The 14,329-nt window shown below is 35.2% G+C and overlaps 1 pseudogene; it reads right to left on the bottom strand.

Annotated features, from left to right (window-relative positions):
• Window positions 1-1,382: 1,382 nt before the first annotated feature.
• Window positions 1,383-2,726, bottom strand: LOC138152289 (negative elongation factor E pseudogene; annotated as a pseudogene).
• Between the last annotated feature and the right edge of the window lie 11,603 nt (window positions 2,727-14,329).

A 14,329-nucleotide genomic window follows, 5' to 3' on the forward strand; every position in this document is an offset into this window, starting at 1 on the left:
TAGCCATTTAAAAATTGAGGAAAAGAGTCAAAGAGAAGTTGAGTTACCCAGATAACACAGCTAGTAAGTGTTTAAGGCTGGATTGGAATTCAGATCTTCCTGATTCCAAGCCCGGTGCTCTATTCACTGCATTTTTTTAGTTGAATCATCCTCAATCTATATGCATTACCCCACCACTCCCCCCACTTCCCCAATTAGGAAGATTACATTCTCCTGTCTTTATAAGAATAAATAAGGTGATGGAAATTAGATGATGTACTGGATAAGCTCATTTAGCTTCTCAGTCTCATTTTACTCATCTGCAAATCAGAGATATTAATAGTATCTACTTCACACAGTTGTTACAATGATTAATTAAGATTATTTTATGTAAAATAATTTATAAGCTATAAAGTGTTGTGCAAATGATAACTATTGTTTGTTCAAGTTCCTTAGAAGAGAAGAATTAAATGATTTCAAGAATAGTTTTCATTTAAACTTGATAGTCACAGGTCTCATGTTCTACTACTTTTGTATACTCATAGTGCTGAGGACAGTGCTGAACATATTGATGATATTTAATAAAATATATTTTAATTTTTTAAGACCTAGTCCCTCAGATTCATACATGTAAAAGCACAAAATATGGATAATACAGTGAGTGAAATATAGACCCCAAAGAGAAGAGATAAATTTGATGTCACATATATCACTGGCATTTAAGGGATTAGCCAGGGGTGAGGAATCTGCAGCCTCAAGGCCACATGTGGCACTCCAGGTCCTCAAGTGCAAGTCTTAAGTCCTCACATCCTCTCACTGAGTCCATGTTTCACATAACAAATCCTTTTATTAAGAGGATTTGTTCTGTGAAGTTTGGATTCAGTCAAAGGGCTATACTTGAAGACCTAGAGGACCACATGTGGCCTCAAGACCACAGGTTCCCAACCCCTGGATCAGATTTTTAACTAGCATGTTTCTATGCACTCAAGGTTGTTGGAGTCAATGGTGTTCCTAAAGGAATTCTAAGCAAGTCTTCAATGGGCAAAAGGGTATCTGAAGGCAATGAGGGAAGATGTGATTATTATCAAGAGTTTGACAGTACAATAATGTTACAAGAAGAGGAAAAATGAGAACTGTGAACTTCAAATTCAAAAAAATCTTCTTGAAGTGATAACTTGATGCTTTCAGAAGGTATTAGTTACTTTTACCATAAAGAATAATATAGTAAAATTATTGAAGCTATTAGGTGAAGTCATTCAAGAATTATCAGAAGAAAAAGTATGAAAGGAAGATAATTCTTTGCTTAGGGGTACTAAAGGAGCTATTTGTTGACCTGATAACAACTAAGAAACCCATTGTCTTTCCAGGGCATGTATCCAAAACACAACATGGAACATACCAAGGCAAAAATTCATGTTGGCATAAATTTCCCTTCAGAAGGAACATAAAAATTATTGCCAAGGATTATGAAGTCTTTTTTGTTGTTGTTTTTTAACTGAATATCCACCAGTGGTTTTTACTGGAACCTGGAGGATGGTGAGAAGAGAGGAGGGATTTCCCTCCCCAACTCTTCCAGCTGCCTAGAACCCATTCACAAGGTTCTCTATATAGACATCATCATTGTAGACAATCTGGGTCCTCTTGTCCCGATGGCAGCCCTTAGGGCTACTCTGTACATCAAGGGATCCCTTGACAGAATTGCCAGTGGCAGCATCTAGCATGGGCTGCTTGCCAGCGATGCTAACCTTGAATTGCACAGATTCTACCTTGGTCCGGTTGAGCTCGGCTATTGCCTGATCTGCTGATTGCATATTCTCATAGGTGACAAAGGCACAGTTTCGGGTTAGGTCCATGGAAACGTCAATGATGTTCCCAAAGGGTGAGAAGGCTCCACGAAGGAGGGTAGGTGTCATATCTGTTCCAGATACATACAGTGTGTTCCCCTTACATAAAGCAGATCTTGGGGAAGGGCCCTCTAGATCCTGGTCTCGGTTCCTGTCCCGATCCCAGTCTCTGTCTTGATCACGTTCTCTGTTCCTTTTCGGATCCCAATTTCTCTCATGGTTTCTATCTCGACTTCGGCTTCAGGGTGGGGAGGCTGAAGAGGGGAGACCACTTCGTTCCTCATAACCCCAGTCAAAGCTTTGGGGAGGGCCATCACCTCCCCCTGGATCTTCTGATTCCTCTCCATCTGAAGGCGATCACTGGATGAAACAAAGTTCTCATATAGAGATTTCCTCTGGGGACATCTAGATGACTCCTGTAAGTTATCATCAGCTGAGATGCTTCGTTGAAATGGTTGAAGAGTAGGGGCTAGGCCCTTCTCTAGGTTCTTAAATTTCCCCTCTAGAGTTCATGACCACTTGAAGCCAGAATTCTTGGTCTCAGTTTTAATGGCACGGATGGCTCCTGATTTTACTAGCTGTTTAGCCTGCTCTGTTGCTGTGGCTGTGTCTACCACAGATTGCTCTGATAGGGACCTTTTGACACTGCCCCTGGCTGGCTGTGCTACCATTACTCTGCTTCTTAAAAGCCAATAATGCTTTTTGTTTTTCTTGAGTTTTCTGAATTTCTTCTGCAATGCCTCTTCTTACTCACTCAGTCCTGGGGGCAGCACCAACATGTCAGCTCCCAGCTCTGAGTCAGGTCTGGCCCTCCAGAGGTGCAACTGAAAAGGGAGATGTTATCTCCTTCACAGAGTCCACAGCTGCAGCTTCCTCCACCTTTCCGGGAGGACCAGACCCGTGCAGGGTGATGACATTTAGGGGTAAGGAGCTGGAACAGGTAGGCTCTCTAACCAAGGCAGGGAAGTAGTAGGCCATGATTACGAAGCCCTGCGCAAGAAACTGAAGACCATACGGGCACAAGTATTTTCCTCACTATTGTCCATTTAAGGCAATGAATACAGAAAGGATAAATTGATTTTGGAAGTGAATAGCTGACAAAGAAGGTGTTTAAAAATGGGATTTGAAATTCTGGATCATAGTTAAAATATAGGAATGACAGATTCCTGGCAAGGAATGAAGTACACATGACAAAGGCTGATAAGAATATATTTGCTGGATGTTATGCAAATCTAATCAAAAGGGTTTTAAATAAAATGGATGAGGGAGAACATAGACTGTCTATATATCCACCAAGCTAGATACCACAGTGAATAACTACAATGAAGGGAAAGCAATTGAGAGAAAGAAACTCGGGAAACAAAAATCTAAGAAAAAAAAATCACTAGTGAGTTCCCTGGTCTCATGTGTCTAAACTCAGTATTGTAAATGCATGACAAGCAGGATGACAAAGAAATCCTAATGAGAAGCAGGGAAAAAACTATTTTAAACGTATCACTGATACTTGGTGGGATAAAATCCATGCCTGGAATATTGCTCTGGATAGCTATACATTATTCAAAAGAAACTGGCTAGGTAAAAGTGTCTGAGTATCCAGGAAGCAGAGGAAGAAAATCATGAAAGAGAGTATTTGGGTGAAGGATAATGGAGGGAAAAGTAGAATTTTTTTATAATTATGGATACTGTATACCACCTGGATGGGGAAAAAAGGAATAGATAAGAACTATTGGATACAGATCATAAGCCTGGCAGAGAAGCATGAGATAGTAGTGATGAGAACTTCAATTACACAAACATCTGCAGGATTTCTATGCCAAAACCAGAGGAGTTAATAATTTATCGACTTGCCTTACTGCTAATTGCACCCTTTAAATGTGAAAGAACCAACAAGGAGTATTCCTATTCTAAATCTGATTATTACTAGAAGGGGAGAAATCATTGCTGGAGTGGAAATTATGAGAATTCTAGAAATGACTACTACTTAATAGAGTTTATCCTAAAGGAGAAATCTGGTCATCTGAAAGGTACACTAGAGTTTGTGAAAGGAGAATTAAAAGATTTCAGAGCAAGGTTAAACAGGATCTCATGGAGAAAAAGTTTATTTGAGGAAGTCAGCCCAAGTGATATGGTAGATGCTTAAAAATGAAATTCTCAAGAAAAAAAGAAACAATTAAATGTAAAGGACGATGAGAAATATCTAAAGAGGACAATGGTTTTATGCATAGGAAACTTACCTATCAACTTAGATCTAAAAAGCAACATAAAGGATTTCCAGTTAAGATAAAAAGTGATTTGAAAGGACCTAGATGAGTCCTAACAAATATCCCAGCAAAAATTTAAAAGGGAATTAGATGAAGCAATGATTGAGGATGGAGAGAAGGAAGCATACTAATATTTTCCTCCATACTGCAGAGTATTAGACCAGAAAATCATCAGGGATCTGTGGGAATTCTGATCTGGCAGGTATCTGAGATGCCTGAGACCAACATGATCTCTAAGAAATCATAACTTGAAGCCAGGAAAAACTTGGATATATCCTTAAAGAACCACAGCAAAGAGTTGAACCAGTAACAAATTATATACATATATGTGCATACTGGTTCCTAAGACTTGGATTCAATATGCATTCCTGTTAGAATGGTGGCATCAAGCACAAGTTACAGGAACAAGGAAGAAATCACCTTTTAGATATATGTATAAGGGAGAATATTTCATAATTAAACAAGTGACAGAGAGGATAGACAAAATAAAACAAAATGTTCATTGTGTAAAATTTAAAAAGATTTTCCACAATAAAAAACTGTCACAGGAAAAATCATAAGGCAAAAAGCAACACTGAAAAACAAATTTACAGTAATTTCCACTGTGAGATACATAAGAAATTAGTTCAAATTTCTAAAACTAAGGACCATATTACAATAAATAAATGGTTAAAGGATATGAAGAAGCACTTTTCAAAAGAAGAAATCTAAGCTATTAATATCCATATTAAAATACTCCAAATCACTTCTAATTAGCGAAACACACATAAAGTTTGAGTTTCCACATTCTACCCATGAGAGTTGCAAATATTATAAAAAAGAAAATAACAAATATTACATGGGTTCTAGGAAAACAGTTGTACTGTTTTTAATCTTTATTTTTAGTTTACAACATTCATTTCTACAAGATTTTGAGTTGCAAATTTTCTCCCCATCTTTCCCCTACCAACCACCTCAAAACAGTGATCCCACTGAATACCACCTCCCCCAATCTGCTCTCTTCTGTATTCTCCCCCATCCCCCTCCCACTTTCTGGTAGGGCAAGATGGATCTCCTTACCCCAGTACCTATATATCTTACTTCCCAGTTGCATGTAAAATAATAATAATAATAATTTTAAACATTTGATTTTAAAACTTTGAATTCCACAATCTTTCCCTTCTTCACTCATCATCCACCCTTACTGGGAAAATAAGCAATTCAATATAGGTTGTAAATGTGTAGTTACGCAAAACATTTCCATAGAAGATATATTGAGACTGACTATATTTTCCTTCATCCTATCCCACCCCCAACTTGTTCTATTTTGTGCTTTGACCTTGTCCCTTTTCAAAAGTGCATGCTTTTAAATATCCCGCACAATCTGCCCTCTATTCTATCATCCCCCCACTTATCCCCTTCCCTCTCCTTTCCTGTAGGGTAAAATACCCAATTTAGTGTGCATGTAATACCCTCCTTTAGCCAAATTCAATGAGAGTAAGGTTGACCCATTCCCTTTTGCCTTCCTGTTCTTTTCATTTCATTTCATTGTGACAGTTTTGCCTTGTCTCTTTTATATGAGATAACTTATCCTATTCTGTCTCTCCCTGTCTCCTCTCTTTATATTCCTCTCTCACCTCTTAATTTTATTTTTAAATATCACCCCTTCCTATTCAATTGATCCTCTGCCCTCTGTCTATGTATACCTGTACATATATATAGACACACTCACATATGTATTCATATGCACATAAATCCTCCTTTATAGACAATATATATTGTGTATTTTATATATAGACAATATATATATATATATACAGTTATATTCCCTTCAGCTATCCTCATACTGAGAAAAGTTTCATAAATTACAATTATCAATTTTCTTTGTCAGAATGTAAGTAGTTCCACTTTGATAAATTCCTTATGGTTTCTTTTCCTTGTTTACCTTCTCATGCTTCTCTTGCATTTTGTATCTGAATGTCAGATTTTCTATTCAACTTTGGCTTTTCATTGAGAATGCTTTAAAGCCCACTATCTCATTGAATGACCATATTTTCTCCTGAAACATGATATTCAGTTTTGCTGGGTATGTCATTCTTGGTTTTAATCTCAGCTCCTTTGACTTCCAGAATATCATATTCCAAGCCTTTCAATCCCTTAAAGTAGAAGCTGCTAGATCTTGTGTTATCCTGATTGTGTTTCCACAATATTCAAATTATTTCTTCTTGTCTTCTTGTAATATTTTCTCCTTGATCTGGGAACTCCAGAACCTGGCTATAATATTTCTAGATGTTTTTTCTTTTGGGGATATTTTTGAAGAGGTGATCAAGGGGAATCAAGGGGAATCACTTCATTTTTTGTTTTGCCTTTTGGAGGGCAATTGGGGTTAAGTGACTTGCCCAAGGTCGAAGAAAGTAGGGAAACACCTATATATACAAAAATAGTTATAAAAGTTCTTTTCATGGTAGACAAAACTTGAGAACCAATGAGGTGTTCTCTTTTTGGAGAAAGACTGAAGAAATTTTGGTGTATTCACATAATATAATATTTTTCCCTAAGGATTTATTATATGGGTAGCTTCAAGGAAAACTGGGCACACCTTTATGAATTGATGAAGTAACCAAAAACTAGGAGAATGATTTCTACAATATTAACATTATAGATAAAAACAATTTCAAAAGACTCTGACGAACACAATGATAAACCACAAGTCCAAAAACAACAAAAAATAAGATGGAATATAGTACTTATTTCCAGTCAGAGAGTTAATAATACGGAAAACACATGCCAAAAAAAAGGTAAATTTGTGGGATCAGCCAATATGCTCATTTTCTTTGCCAGAATTTGGATTTATATATTAAGGGTTTTATTTTTCTTTCTTCATCATCTCTATCCTTCATTTCTTTCCTTCTTCTTCCTGTTTCCCTTACTTTTTCTTTCCTTCCTTTTCTTTCTCTTTTCTTTCTTTTGTGACTCAGGGAGTAAAAGAAGGTGAGAGAGATAGATTATTATAAGATAGATGAAAAAAATATCAATGAAACTGCAATTTGAGAAACTCTGCGTCAAATATTAATCCCATTCAAGACATTAATTTTATGTTATACATTTATAAGGTTTTATAAGTTATTTCATGTGTTTTACACATATAACTACATTTTTATTTTATTTTAAAGATTAGTTTTTATAAAGGAAAAATTGTAATAAATTCTTCAAAAACAAAAAATCAGAAGAAAAACTGCATCAAATAACTGTTATGAGAGAGATGCTCATTAAAAGAACTCTGAGGTTTCATCTTATGTCCAGCAAACTAGTAAGAATTTCAAGAGGTAGCAATAGTTATCATTGGAGGGGTTGTGTCTAAATAGTCATATTGAAGTAGCAATCATCAAAAATTAGTATGGTTTCCTGAAGAAAAGATTATGCTAAATTAACATCATTTACTTTTTTCCAAGGAAATAATACAATACTTATAGCTTGATTTCCATACAACATTTTAAAGATTCTTAGACTATTCTTGTGGACAAATGAAGAAATATAGGCTACATAATAATACAACTGGTTGGATTCAGAAGTTGCTGAAGGACCAGATCCAAAGGATAAATAGTTATGAACAGTCTGATGTCCACTTGGCAGGCCCCTAGTGGAGTGACCTGTGGAGCATTCATCCTTTCTGGGTGCTATGCTGAGTAATATTTTTGTCAATAACATGGATAAAGGCAGAGAAGGCAGGTTTTTCAGATTTTGGGTTAGTACAAAATTAGAGGGAATAAACAGCAAGTTAGATGATGGTCAGTATGCAAAAAGATCTTAAAAGCCTAGAATGGAGGGCCAAATATTATAAAACAAAATTTAATTACAATAAAATTTTAATGATTTTTTAAAGAATCCTCTTCACACTTAGTAGCTGTTGTGAAAGAGAGGTAAGGGAATAGCTAGGCAACAATTCATGCAAAAAAAAAAGTTTGAGAAGATTTAGTATACTGCATTGATGTGATATGGTAGTCAAAAATAAATGAATAAAACAAAACCTGAAACTTGTATCTAACCTAAGCTCTAACAATGGAGAAATAATGCCCAAAATGTGGAAAGTGCTAGGCACATCATATCCTGTATTGATCAGATCCTATGTGGGATATTGTCTCCAATTCTGGGCACTACATTTTAGGAATAATAGTGAAAATTTGGAGAATGTCCAAGGGATAAGCAGTATGATCAGAACTTAAGATAATTTCATATAAATGTGGTTGAAGAAATGTGGACTGTTTAGCTTGGAAATTAAAAAAAAAACTGGAGGAGGGATGGGGAAGCATGATAGCTGTCTTCAAATATTTTAAGGATTATCACATAGAAGAATTAGATTTTCTTATTATGCCCCCAGAGGATTTGATCAATGTTACAGTGAAGGAAATTTAGGCTTGGCCTAAACAAAAAAACAAAACTTCTTAATCACAACAGGCTATCTCTCTAGGATCATGTGCTTATCACTATTCAATGGAGCTCCATCAGCAATGAGCTATTGAGATACACCTTGGGTCTTTGGCCCATAAATAGCCTTCAGAGCACCCTAAAAGTGCTCTGAATTGTTACTTTTGGCATAACACTGAATTTCATCTTCCTTCTTACTGAGCCAAGAATTCTGCATCTCTCTAAGCTTTGTTTTTAACTTTACTTTTGATGCAATTAAATACTGCTTTCTTAGAGATGAATGAACTATCCGGCTGGTAAATCCTGTGGAGTTCTCACTTTTCATTTAGCAACTTCTGAATTTCCCCATCATTTTCACCAAACCAGTCTTGATGTTTAGGAGTGTTTGAACCCAGATAAACAAATGCAGTGCTATTCACCAAATCTCTGAAAGTTGCCCACTCCTTTTCTGCTTAACTGTGGCCAACTGTGTGTTGTCTCAATTTTCCTACCAAGTTGGCAACAAGCTGTTCCCTGTCAAAGAAGAGCCCTAATCTCTGGACATTAATTCTTCTAGTAGTCTTTTTGCCTTTGGGCTGCTACTTTCATTGAATGTAAATATTTAGCTTGGAGATGATATGTCTGTGATCAGTCCAACTCTTTGAACCACACATTGCCTTCATCACTCTCATATCCTGTCTCTTTTCCTTACAATTACAGAGTCTATCAAATGCCAATGTTTAGGAGAGGCCAGGTGGTTCGGGGAGTAAGAGCACCAGCTCCAGTGTCGGGATGACCTGGATCGAATCCCAGGCTCAGATACTCAGCACCACAACCAGAAACAACTGGCCATGTAACCTTGAGCAAGTTACTTAAGCCTGATTGCTTTAAAAAAAATGCCAATGTTTGCTGCGAGGAAGCATCCACAAAGTTTTATTGGAGTTAGGTAAATGGGAAACAGTGTTAGTGATGAGAGGGTCATAAACAGCCATTTACTAAGTGAAGATTACAATTTAAGTTAAGTTGTTGACAAATCTAATATTTTTATTAGATAAACAGGAAAAATCCTGACAAATAGCAGTATTACTCCCACTTAGGTTAATAATAATAATGGTTATTTATATAGTGACAAATTTTTTCAAATTTGAAAAATGTTTATATATATACATAAGTGTGTATATGCATATATTTGTATATGTCATATATATAGTCTCATTTGATTGTCATAACCACCCTATGGGATAGGTACCAATAAATTAATTGATCAAATAAATATTAAGCACTTAACTTTGTGCTAAGAACTGTGATAAGCATGAAGGATTAAAATAAAATAAAAGCAGTTTAACAATCTATTGCTCAGAGAGGTTAAGATATATCTCCATGGAGGTGGCTAGGTGGCACAGCAAATAGAGCACCAGCCCTGGAGTCAGGAGGACCTGAGTTCAAATCTGGCCTCAGACAGAAAACTAACACAATAACTAGCCATGTCACCTTGGGCAAGTCACTTAACCCAACTGCCCTCCAAAAAGCAAAAAAGACAGAGAGAGAGAGAGAGAGAGAGAGAGAGAGAGAGAGAGAGAGAGAGAGAGAGAGAGAGAGAGAGATCACCATCATCACAGAAATAGTAAATGTCAGGAAGAGTATTTGAACCCAAATCTTCCTAACCCATTGTCCAGCAATCTATCCATTTTGGCATCCATATTGTTTTTCTTATATCCTCTGGCATTACTGTATTTATTTAATGTTTGATAAGAAAATAATGAGTTTCATTTTGATATATGGCTTATATAAATATGTCTGTATGCATAACTTTATATTCATACTGTAAAAAACAAAGTTTATTACAAAAGATCTTCTTAAAATGAGGACACAGTTGTTCTTTTTGTTTTGTTTTGTTTCATTTTTTTCTGGAACTATGATTTCATTAATGTAAGGACAAGTTGGTAACCATATCCCCTCCTTTGACTTTGGAAATACCTGGGAAATAGTATTGTTTAATAATTATTTTATATACTTATCCTTATCTATTTACTTAGCAAGAATTATTGTCAAGCACTGTATTGACTGAGGAAACAATGACAAAAGTTAAACAGCACACACACCTCCTCCTGCACTCAAAGAGTTTATGTTTTCATGTGGTGGGGGTATACTACATTTTTATATCTAAGTACAATCAAAACACATACAAAGGGGCAGTGAGTAAAGTGCTGGCCCTGGAGTCAGGAGGACCTGAGTTCGGATCTGGCCTCAGACACGTAACACCCACACTAAAAACTAGCCATGTAATGTTGGACAAGTTGCTTAACCTCAATTGCCCTCCAAAAGGCAAAAAAAAAAACCACATACAAAATAGGTAAGAGGTAAGGTGGAGGAGACACTACCAGATGAGTGAATCAGAAAAGAACTCATACGGTTACTGTATGCAACATTCCCTTGGTTCTGCACATTTTGCTATTCATTATTTTGTGCAGGTTTATCCATTTTTTTTCCTAAAATTAATGAGTTGAATATTTTTTATAATATAGTTGTGTTCTATCATGACCATATACCAAAGCTTGCTTAGTCATTCCTCAATTGATGTGCATCCCTGTTGCATAGAGTAAGAGCAATGTTATTTTAGAACAACTTTGAGCAAAGTCTTTTTCACTTTTATAAATATCCAAATTAGCCTCAAAGGACATATGAAGGAAGATACTACCTACATCGAGAGAAAGAACTGCTAAATAGATACATAGAATAATATATGTAATATACATACATATAGATATTGATCATAGATGTGTGTGTGAGAGAGTATGTGTATAAAATTTGAGGTCTGGAAATACCATTCCCCCTTCTTTGTTGACTCTTTTCAATATTTGCCTTGATATTTTAGATATTTTAATTTTCCAAATTAATTTTGTGTCAAAATCTTTTATGTATCCCTTTCATTATTTGATTGGTACAGCATTGACATATAAATTAACTTTGATAGCATTGTTATTTCTATTGTATTAGCATAGCTGAGCCATAGGCACTCAATAGTTCTCCAATATTTGCGTTGCTCTTTATTTTGTTAAGGAGCATAATGTAATTGAAATTATATAAGTATTTTGTGTGTTTTGGTAGATTAATTTCCAGATACTTTATGCCTTTTTAGTTATTTGAAATGGGTTATCCCTTTCTATTGTTGTTTTTTTTAATCATTGTATGGGAATGCTATGGATTTTTAAGCATTTACTTTGGAGCCTGAAATTTTGCTGAAATTAATATTTATCTTGATTATTATGTTTATTGATTCCATAGGATTTTTAAGTAACCAGCCTATCAGCAAAAAAATAGGGTTAGTTTTATATCTTCTTTACTTACATTTATCCTTTAATTTCTTTCTCTGTTATTGTTATTTCTGGTATTCCATAAGCATATCAAATTAAAGGAAAATGGAAATCCTTGGATTACTTCTATATAATTATTGAGAAAGGTTCTATTGTATATCTCCATTACATAGAATGCTTGATTTTTGTTTGATTCCTACCTATTATTGTAGGGTTGAGTGGTGCACTCTGTCAAAGACTTTTCCCCATATCTATTGTGATAATTATGTGGTTTGCGGTGGTTTTAAAAATATGATTACATTGATTACTTTTCTGATGTGAACTATCTTCAAATCCTTAAAACAAATCTATTGTGGTCATAACAAATGATTTCTTAGATGAATTTCTGTTTGACATGACTTTATTTAAAAATTATTTTATCCAATATGTATTAATGATCTTGGTGTGAAGTTCTCCTGTGATTTATTCTTCTCTGGTTTAAATATGTTTACATACACACACAACACACACATATATACATATACATAAATGTAGAGAGAGTATATTAATTACATGTGTATATTTTACATTATATCATATATTAAGTGTATGAACTACATTTGTCTCATAAAAGGGAACTGGTAGAGTACTTTCTCAATTTTTTATATTAATTAGTATAGTACTAGTATTAATTGTTCTGTCAGGAGTTGATAGAATTTAACTGGTATTACATCAAAACCATGAGATTTTTTATTTATTCAGTAGTTCTTTTATGATTATTTCTATTTTCTTTCCTTAAACTGAATTATTTAAGATCTCTAGTCTTCTATAACATTGAGAATTTTATATTTGTAGATATTTTAGTTATTTTTCATCCTCAGTTTTATTAGTATATAACTGTGTAGTAAATTCTTCTTTTTTAAGCAATTGGGGTTAAGTAACATGCTCAAGGTTACATGGCCAGTTTGATTGTGTGTGTGTGTGTGTGTGTGTGTGTGTGTGGGTGTGTGTGTGGGTGGGTGCTGAGTATCTGAAGCTGGAACCTATCCCGGGTCTCCCCATGCCGGGGCCGATGCTTTTACTCACTGCCGCACCTAGCCACCCCTTTGTGTAGTAAATTCTGATAATGCTTTTCCTTTCTTTTTTCTTTGGTGATTTGATTTTTTGATATCTTCTTTTCAATCATACTGGCTAAAAATCTTTCCAAGAACTAGTTTTTAATTTATCATATCAATGTATTTTTTGTAACCAATTTATCTACCTATTACTTCTCTCTCTTTTTTTTAGTATATCATCTTTTGCACTTCTTAATTTAGATCTGTTTAATTTGTTGGTTTTCTCATTTTTAAATATTCAGTTTATTAATCATCTCTTCTCTTCCATTTTGTTAATGAGTGCAGGGATATGACTTTTCCCCTGAGGACTTGTACCCCAAAAATTATGATATATTTTTCATCATGACTGTTTTCTTTCATATATCTTTTCTACGATTTGTTCTTTGACACACTCATTATTTAGGATTTCATTTTTTTCTTTATGCTCTTTGATTAATATTTTCATTGTATTTTGGTTTATAAAGGCATATTTATTGCTATTGTCTTGTTATATTTGTTTACAATATTTCCATGTCATAGTACATGATCAGTTTTTGCAACACTTATATGTGGTGTTGAGAGAGACATTAGCATATTTATTAATAGTCACAGTTAGAGGCCATATCAATATTTTATCTCTAGTTTCACCAGCAAGTTATCCAATTTTATGTTATGCCTTTTAGTTTCTTTTTATTAGGCTTGTCCAAAATTGAAAAGAAGTCAATGAAATCTCCTGCCACTATTATATTATTGTCAATATCTTCTTTTAGTAATTAACTTTACTAAAAGAAGATATTGACAATAATATAATAGTGGCAGGAGATTTCATTGAGCTTTTGAGATTCTTTTTCCATCTGGCAAATTCGACTTTTTAAGGCATTCTTCTCCTCATTGCCTTTTTGAGCCTCTTTTGCCATTTGAGTTAGTCTATTTTTTAAAGTGTTATGTTCCTTGGTCAGGCTGTTGACTCTCATTTCATAATTTTTTTTTTAATTTTCTTGCATTGTTCTCATTTTTCTTCCCAATTTTTCTTCCACTTCTCTTATCTGCTTCTTAATTTCCTCTATGGCCTGTAACCAGCTCGTATTTTCCTTTGAAGTTTTTGGTGCAGGAGTTCTGACTTCACTGTTTTCCTCCTGTTGCATGCTTTGCTCCTCTTTGTCCCCAAAATAAGAGTCTAATGTTGGAATCTTCTGTCTGCTTTCTTTCCTTTGCCTGGTCATGTCACCCCTCAGTCACTTGACCCTTGGGCTTTTTGCCACAGTAGGACTCTGCCAGCAGTCAGGGGAGCTTTTGTCCCAAACGCTGGGGTTTTCTCATTTGCCAGAGGTATTAGATGGGCGCCCTTTCTGATGTCTCCACACGCTCTGGCAAGCTGGACACACAGCCCAGGACCTCCACCCTAGACTGCAATCCAGATCCAAGCAGGTTAAAGCAAGAGCGATTACCCCTCACACTGGTCCTTGGTCCCCTTA

Source organism: Petaurus breviceps, unplaced genomic scaffold (genome assembly GCF_028583685.1).
Source record: "Petaurus breviceps papuanus isolate PSGF00001 unplaced genomic scaffold, PetGlider_PUasm1.0 90925, whole genome shotgun sequence".
In the NCBI taxonomy this organism is placed as follows: domain Eukaryota; kingdom Metazoa; phylum Chordata; class Mammalia; order Diprotodontia; family Petauridae; genus Petaurus; species Petaurus breviceps.